Below are 9,548 nucleotides of genomic sequence, written 5' to 3' on the forward strand. Positions count from 1 at the left end.
AAGTCAAAACCTGTACATTTTACAAGAATAAAGAGTATGACCCAGGAGAAGGTTCCTCTCTGGAACCCTGTGTGTAAATGTGGCACTAACAAAATATTCAATAAAGCCAGAGAAGCTGGAGAGGGTTCTGGTATCACATTCTGTTTTCCTTTTTCCTGTTAATGAAATAATACAGGATCTTGGGGATCTGGTTTTAATCTACAAAGTTCAATAATCCAACTTTCTCTCCTCTAGGGCAAAAATACAAGACTAACACACTTTTTAAATTTCTGAATTATATTATTATTATTAAGTAATGATGTGATTTTTTTAACCAATTAAACCAAACACAAAGAAATTCTAAAATGGACAACTGTCAGTACTCTTTCCATATTTCCCCTACCTCTGTCTCTTCTATTTCTCATTCTTTCATTTGTATGTTTTTGTCCCATGTTACTAGAATTTGGCTTGGGTACCCACTCATTTGGCTTTGTAGGGAGCTTACTCTGTGCATCCTGGCCAAGTGCTATCCCACATGGAGTAGTCTGGGTTAGAATGTCTGTTTTCTTCTCCAGGATCCTCCATTCTGGTCACAAATGGTCTCGGCTCTTGCATTTTTTAAGCCAGAAATGGGGAGGGTCACGTTTTAAAATAAAACCTGTGCATCCTGCTGAGGGCTTGGTCTACTCTCTCTGCAGCAATGCCCTTTCATTCTGAACTGTTGTAGTTCTCTTAGGTAACTGTGTGCTCCCAAGAGGCTGGGGTCTTTTTTGCAATGCCTGGAACAGCTAGTGGGAGATTTTAAAGCCCTTTTGATAGGAAAAGTCATCTCATGTTCACAGAAAAGCCAAAAATGGGCCAGCTATTTGCAGGACAGCATTGCCTCCTTGTGTTACTGCAGTAACTCTGGCGTAAGCCAGAGGCAGAATGCAGTTCACTCTTAGCACTGTGTAGGTCACACACATGCAGTGCACCGGGCCTTGATGCTGCTAATAACCATTGCGGCAACACAATTATTGTTAAAATATGAATATTCCACGATTGTCCTCTTTACTTGTCCACCAATGAGGGCCTTGCTGGCTGAGTGTGTAGTCTTCCTCACACTCTCTAGGCAGAGCTCTGCCACTTCAAGTTCATTGGAGTTTTGCATTGGAGGAGGAAGCGCGAGTCTGGGAAGGAATTTCAGAGATTTTGAATTGACAAACAGCAGAAAAGTAGCAGAAAGAGAGAAAAACAAGTAAGAAAATAAGGATTCTTAGAAATACTGCATGAGCCATATAACTGTCCATGGTTCATGAAAAGTATTTTGACATTATTCTTTGGTGCTATATGGTTCTCCTTTGTTCATATTTGAGACTGAGCCATAAGACTTCTCAAACATATAGTTCAACAGAAAAATATGAATAATAGTAATACAAATAGTTTACATTCATGGTGTGCCAGGAATTCATTTAAATGTTTTGGCAAAGAGGATTAAATTTAAGTCTTATGGTAACCTTGAGAGTAAGTTTTATTTTATTCCTACTCACAGATTCAGAAACAGGCTTCTGGTCTCTCAATAAATGCACATTTTCCTTAAGGTCTCTCAATAAATACACATCTTTACAAGCCTCAATACCAGTTGGTCTAACCCTAGACCTGAGGCTCCTGAAAAATACATCCACATTGCCTGATGATCTTTGATATTCAGCCAGATTCCAAACTGCTTTCTCATTCTGGAAAAAAATGCCAGATAATGTATCCAGATATTTTTGTGTTTTCTGTCAAATGTAGAATAAACCTTTCTGAAAATTAATTTATCCAATATCCAAAAGAATGATTTGTTTCCCCTGAATATATTATATTTTTATTCTAAGAATAGCCTGTTTTTACATCAAAATCCACTCTTTTAAGCTGAAATGTTGTCACCTTAAATAAATATATATGTTGGCGTCTTAACCCTCAGTACTTCAAAATGTGACCTTATTTGGAAATAAGGTATTTACTGTGGTATCAAGTTAAGATGAGGTCAGTAGGGCTGGCCTTAGTAGTACAATATTAAATAAAAATGGAAAATTTAGACAAAGACACACATACAGGGAGATGACCTGAAGAGACTGAGGGAGAAGATGGTCACCTACAAGCTAAGGAAAGAGGCTGAAGTCGATCCCTTCCTCACAGCCCTCAGAAGGAACCAGTCCTGCTGACACCTTGGTTGTATGTGTCCAGCCTCCAGAACTGTGAGATAATAACTTTCTGTGGTACAGGCCACCCAGTTTGTGGTACTTTGTTACAGTAGCCCTAGCCATAAGACGTCCACCAAATTCTCCCTTTTTACTTCCCTTTCTTTCTCTTGTTCAGGACTCCAATATCCTATCTGCAGCTCACACTCCCATGAAAGGAGCAAGTTCATCCTAGAATTTTATGCACCCCAAGACTTTTGAGATGGCTTTTGACCCCACCTGGGATTTTTACTTTATGGAAGATAGACAGCTCATTATTTGTGTTAAGAAGCAGATTTCAAATATTGTGATTAAAAATAAAAATATTTTGAAGAAAGAGATTAGTATGCCTAATTAAGTTGTACCATCATTTAGCTACTTGCCTCACTTATATTTCACATGTTTTTTAGTGAGAAAAATCCAGCATTTGATATAAGGATTCTTCTTTTAATTCGTGTTATATAAAAAGATATATAGTATTAAATATATTATTTGTCATTAAGTATGGGTTCAGTTATTTTCAACTAATTCTCTGTCTACATAAATTACTAAATATAAAAAATCTAGATAATGTTGTATACTCAGAGAGTATACTTAAAATGCAGCATTGTCTGATTCTCTAGTTTCCCTCATCTAACATTATGGCATCCAGAAGGTGTTGGGTTGAGATGGCGCAAGCACAATACCAAACCATCCCAGATTGTGGTGTCATTTAATGGAAGGTAACCATGCTGGTGATTTGCCTTGATATCCAGCAGACTTCCTGATCAAGAAATCAACTTGTGTTAGGCTAAGTAACTGATACTGAGAAGTTTTACCCCCGCAAAGCCTGGTTCATCGTCTTTCTCATTAATAGTCTAAATTCAAAGAATTTCTATCTTCATCTACAACCATTTTACCCTTCTTCTATATGAAACAATTAGGGTTCTGAATCCACACATATTTATATCCATTTTGTTCATACCGTCTTGTGCTCCGAAAGTCTTCTAAAACTTCATTGTTTATACAAACTCTCTCCCAAGCCTCAGATAAGGCCTCACATGGCCAGCAATGTGTTCCTGAACCCTAAAATCAGCCAAGTGCTGTTCATCTGAAATTCAGCACAACAGGTCACCAGCTGAGAAAAAAACACTCAATATTAAATTATCTCTTTGTGTCCCTTATGTCCTCCATTAGACCACAAGCCTTACATATCAGTTCAGATTTTTGCAATATGAGATTTTAATATGTCAGAGGGTAATCTTTGGGCTACCATATATCAAGATACATTAAAAATCTCCCAAATTGTGACCATTTTGTCTTTTAATTTCTGTCCTCAGAGCACCTTGCATAGTTCTAATGGAAAATGAGTACTTAATATATATTAGTAGACTTGAATAATGAGCTTTGTTATAATAGGGTTGTATTATATAAATAATTAAATTTTTAGTCAAATCCTGTGATATAGAAAAAGGCTTAATTCACCTTAGAAAGGGCACAAAGCCCTTGATAATGACAAGATTAAAGGCCTATTAATATTTCAGGAAAGGATGACCATTAACACTTATCTATTATGCCTCCTATTTTTAGAACTTAATGTGTTAGCTCTATGAAATTCAATTTTCACTTATTTTATGTTTCCTGATTTGATGTCTACTGGAAATTAATAAAAACAAATTTGGAGCTTTGGGGTACACAAAAGTAGAAGAAATGGTTTCTTCTCTAAAATAGTATCAACTTGTAGAGAAAGAGCAAGGATAAACTATTGAGCACCCAAAAAATGAATAACGTATATATTTGTACTTGAAAAACAAAACCTAAGATGAAGAATGAAACACAAATTTCACTTACAAGAAATATAAAATAGAGAAAAAATGTCCCTTAAAAAGAAATGTCTAAAATAATAATCATCATGAGTAAAATCGTACCTGTGATCCTAAGAGTAGTAGAGATTAGAAGCAGGTTTGAAGAAAATCACTCAAGCAGATGACCTAAATGGAAGTATATGTGATTCTTGTGTTGTCTAGTATTTCACACAACAGAACACTATCTGCTTTCTTGTAAGTGAGTAAAAATATAATTCCTGGGACTGAAAATTCATGTTCCGGGAATACAGTATGAGAATATAATTTTATCAAAAGTGGAGTGATAGTTAGATTATTAACCAGGAACAGGAATTTTCACTATGGCCATCTCCCTCTCTATAATTTCTGCTCACCTTGCACTTCAAAGACACATACTTTTTAAAGCTGACAATTAGTAAACACCATACTTGAATGCATACTTCAAATTAGGTCTCACATCATCTTGTAAAAATCCAGATTTTTGACACTTGCATATATTATAGTGGGTTGGTTTTAAATATTACCACAATCAAGAGAAAAGAGTAGTGCCCAGCATGCTGGCTATAAATTGCTAATTTAGTAAAACCCATTATCATTGTCTCTCAAAGACTTCTCTGTGTGTGGCCCTGAACTAAGTGCTCTATATATGTGATCCCAGACAGATTTCTTTTTTTTTTTTTTGAGACGGAGTTTCACTCTTCTTACCCAGGCTGGAGTGCAATGGCACAATCTCGGCTCACCGCAACCTCCGCCTCCTGGGTTCAGGCAATTCTCCTGCCTCAGCCTCCTGAGTAGCTGGGACTACAGGCACGCGCCACTATGTACAGCTAATTTTTTGTATTTTTAGTAGAGACGGGGTTTCATCATGTTGACCTGGATGGTCTCGATCTTTTGACCTCGTGATCCACCCGCCTCAGCCTCCCAAAGTCCTAGGATTAAAGGCTTGAGCCACCACGCCCGGCCGCAGACAGATTTCTTATAGGACTCCTGTCTGTAATAGCCCCATAGTCAGGTCTCCATAAGGTTAAAGAGAATCAGCAAATTAGCCAGGCCAAGATAGAACAACTCATTGAAGATATACAGAGAGACATACATGGGAATAAACACTAAACTAACTCAAATTTTAATACATAAATAACCAATGCATATTATATACAATGATGAATAAAATTAACATTTTAGAGTAGTATTTAAACTATATAAATATTTCAGATGCATTGTTGCTAATTTAATTTCACTCTAACATTTTGATAAAATACATTGGCTAAAAATAACTACCCCATGATGTTTTGTTGAGCAGTTTTTACATGCATGACTCCAGTCTTTGTTCAGATAGTCTATAATTGATCTGTTATGCTAAAATGAAACTTGCTTCAGTGTTCCAGTAATTTACAAAGTTCTTACTGTTTGAATAGAATGGTTGCAATAGAGGTGATTGATTAACAGAATATGTTTTAGAATCAGAAGACCTGGATGAGAGGACACTCTCCACTGCAGTGTGACTCTTAGAAAAGATTCCTCTGAGCCTCTCTTTCCTCTGCTGTAAAATGAGTCAAACAATAGCACTTAGAGAGTTGTTGAAAGCATAAATAAAATTATACATGTAAAATACTTCAGAGTGTACAGTTATTATTTGACAGATTATTTAAAAATTCAGCTATTTAAATAAAAGGCAATTATACTGTAACTTTTTTTTAAGACAAAGTCTTGCTCTGTCACCCAGGCTGGAGGGCAGTAGCACTATTTCATCTCCCATCACATGTTGGGCAGGCTGGTCCCTTGAATAAGCTCTGGGAATTTTGGTCTAATTCTTACACAAAAGAAAACAATGATTACAATTTTCTATAATCAAACAAAATTAAAAGAGCAGTGACTTATTCTCCAACCGTGGAGTCCCCTAGCTGTTCTCTTTAAAGGGATAGCCGTCCTGTTCATCACTCCTACCAACCCTACCAACCATTCCTACCCCATAGACTGAGTCCTTCTTCCTCACTCACTCAACTAGAGCTTCCCTTTTTCTGAACCTACAATGAGTTTTCTGATTCTACTAACTTAATACTTCCAGATACAATTCTGACACAGAAAAGAAGGGTATAAGCAGAGAAAAATATTTTAAAATGAACACTCAATAAAAGAGAAATAATGACGCAAGAAATTTTAGTCATGAAAAAGAATCAGGAGTTGGTTGGTGACCAGAAAATCATGTGTGGTCTATGCATGTGTATTATAGCATGATAGGTGTATACCAAGAGTACACTTACAATACATAAACACAATATGTCTTAGTTCAGGTTGTTGTAACAAAATAAGCTTAGGCTGAGTAATTTATCCACAACAGAAATGTTGCTCACAGTAATGGAGACTGAAAAATCCAAGATCAAAGCATCAGCAGATTAGGCGTCTGGTGAGAAACTGTCCTCATAGATGGTCCCTTCTATGTGTCCTTACATGATGACAGAGTTGAACAGGCTCCCTAGGCCTCTTTTATAAGGGTACTAATTCCATTCATGAGAGTGGAGCCTTCATGACCTGACCACCTCCCAAAGGCCATACTTCTTAATACCATACCTTAGAGGATAATGTTTTAATAGACAAATTTTAGAGGGACACAAAATTTTAGATCATACCATAACATGTGTACACAACAGCATCTTCTGGGGAAATCTTCCATTAAATGAGAGGTGTATGAATTCTTTAAGTAAGTGAATAATTTATAAATTCTTTTTTACTTTGAAATGAATCAGCCTATCTACAGATATCAATAAGTATTCCAACAAGAAGATTTTAAGCTTCTTTAAGACAAATCAGAAAGTACTTAATAATAGTCCTAATTTTTTTCTCAACAATTTTTGCAGAGCAAACTATGTTATGGGAAAAGTATACTAGTAATTATGAACTAAAATTTTTTATAAGAATTGATTGGTACCTCAAAAGGATTATGGTTCTTTTGTTTTCTTTTAGAATAATCTTATCTCATATATATTTTCTAAACATACTTTATTCTGAATATGTAAATATCACTCTACCCGATCAAGTTTGCTTCAATGCCTAGAGTTAGTTAAGAAATTATAAATAACTATCACAAATTCCATCTTAAGTAGTGTAGAGAAGATGCTGATCAGAATTTTATTTGATGTTTTTCCAAAAGATAAGGGAATAAAAGAGTGTGAATAACAAAATTTAGTGATGAAAATAGGGCCTGGCTTATTTAGCTAAAACCTAAAATAGATTGAGCTTAATTTAGCAAGACAGTGAAAGTCAGTTAGCAAACCTAAAGGAGCCAGGGTGAGGAGGAGAGTGACATGAACAAGTGACCCCAGAATGAGGCGTACATGAAGGGAGCTGGTAGGGGTGTTGAGGGGGCTTCTCATAGGCATGGTACCTTCCAGGTCCTGTCAGAGACCCTCACAATGTGTACACATGGTCACCTGGAACTTTGAAAATTCATTAAAGAGGGGCCTCCAAATTTTCTAAAGCCCCATATCCTCCCCAACAATCCACTATGATAGAGATAGGGGAAGTCTTTGTTTAAAAGACTCTAAAACAAGGTGGAAGGGAATTTTAAGGAAATTTGACTAATTTTAAGTACATTTAAGTAATTACTTGATAGTCGTGGTTTTTCCCATCCAGCAAACTTCTGTTTGACCCTCTTCGCGGATGTTTGATTCCAGGACACTGTGTGCAAGTGCCAACCCTCCCGGCTGTAGCCTTCCCTCCTCCACTTTGAGATTATCTTGTCATGGCTTCACTGAATCGTGTGGTTTCCTTCATGACTTTGCCCATTTCTAGTTTAGAATTAATGTTTCTTGCTCATGCAACATTAGCTACTACTGTACATCTGCCATCCAGCTTCCAAAATGATGTTGGTGTTTTCCCCTCTTCTGTTTCTCTCTCTCTCTCTCTCTCTCTCTCTCTCTCTCTCTCTCTCTCTCTCTCTCTCTCTCTCTCTCCCTCTCTCTCTCTCTCTATGGTTTATGCTTTTGAAAATTCCCAATAAAAATATCCACTGGATTTTGGGGAAGCTCAGCCTTCTGATTTCAAAGACATATGGAAGAAGAAACTTGCCAAAACAGCCAGACAAACCCTGAAAAACTAACAAGGGACCAGATATTAACGCCTATTTTAGTGCAGGAATTATCAAGATAGTGATGTAAACAAATGCCAGAAGGCAGGAAGGAAAAGAGCAAAAAACTTTAACACACAAAAATGTTCTCAACTATCATGAGGCAAACCCCACCATAAGCAAAGTTGAAAGGGAAGCACAAATTAGAGAAATGCATGTTTTCAACCCAGACCAGGCCAAAGGCTAATACCCAAAATGGATAAAAGTTTCTATAAACCTATAGGAAAAGGCCAATACCTCATTTACAAAAAAGGCAGACATGCAAGGAGAAAGCTCACAGATGAAAGACAAATGGAATACAAACAAATGAAACATATGAAAATAATATTATAAATATATCACTAACCGGATACACATGTAAAGGGTAAGATCCTTGTTTTCCCCTTCCTGTTGGCAAAGCTGAAGTGTTGGACATGCTGTTTTAGAGTCTAAATCTCAGCACCGCCCTGTCTTCTTGCTGGAAAGATGTGATTATGCAGCCTCTTTGGAGGGCAATTGAGCTCTCCCAAACTCATGATACACATATCTTCTGATCCAGCTATCCACCCAAAGACACTATTTCTAATAATTTACTTGCACATGAATAAAGACATATTAAAATGGGTTCCCAAGCCCCGGGCCATGGCCCACTACTGATCTGTGGCCTGTGAAGACCTGGGCAGCAGGAGGCCAGGAAGCATGACTGCCCTGCCTGAGCTCCGCCAACTGTTGGATCAGCAGCAGCATTAGATCCTCACAGGAACGTGACCCTATTGTGACCTGCACATTCCTTCTGGGAAATCTACTGCCTGATGATCTGAGGTGGAACAGTTTCACCCCAAAACCATCTCCCCTACCCCCTGAGCCTGGGGAACTCCTGTCTGTGGAAAAATGGTCTTCCACAAAACCAATCCCTGGTGCCAAAAAGGTTGGGGACAGCTGTATTAAAAGCCTGAATGTTCACTGCAGCATTATACAATGGCAATAATTTTTAAAAGAGTGCCAGCTAAATAATCTATAGCACATCCATAAAGTCATATACTCTAATTATTATAAAGAATAAGAAAGATTTTTACTTGCTACTACAGAAATAGCTTTCATATATTGTTTGTAAGGATCACGATTTAGAACAGTGTGCAGGGTAAGTTCCTCTTTGTGCATTTTTATGCATATGTGTGAATGAAAAATTGAACATTTATGGAAAGAAATATGACAAATTATTATCTCTGGGAAATGGCATCGGAGTTTTCAGGCATGGGAAGGAGATTTTAATCTTGTTTATCCTTGATTTAAAAACCACCATGTAAATACTTTGACTTTAATGTCAAAATACAAGCAAGTTAAATATTTAAAAAATTGATTAACAGTCAAGCAAAAGTTTTAGAGGAAGAATAGTCAATAAATAAGTACAGCAAAACAAATACCAAACTGATATATATACAT

At 36.8% G+C, this 9,548-nt stretch overlaps 1 long non-coding RNA gene across 1 annotated transcript; it reads right to left on the reverse strand.

Moving 5' to 3' along the window:
- Nucleotides 1-757: 757 nt before the first annotated feature.
- LOC118152322 (uncharacterized) lies at nt 758-8,836 on the reverse strand. The gene is made up of 3 exons (XR_013525559.1): nt 8,473-8,836; nt 4,088-4,150; nt 758-1,148 (listed from the first exon to the last, which is right to left on the reverse strand). It is a non-coding gene; the product is annotated as an uncharacterized LOC118152322 (long non-coding RNA).
- Between the last annotated feature and the right edge of the window lie 712 nt (nt 8,837-9,548).

This window comes from Callithrix jacchus, chromosome 1 (assembly GCF_049354715.1).
Source record: "Callithrix jacchus isolate 240 chromosome 1, calJac240_pri, whole genome shotgun sequence".
Taxonomy (NCBI): domain Eukaryota; kingdom Metazoa; phylum Chordata; class Mammalia; order Primates; family Cebidae; genus Callithrix; species Callithrix jacchus.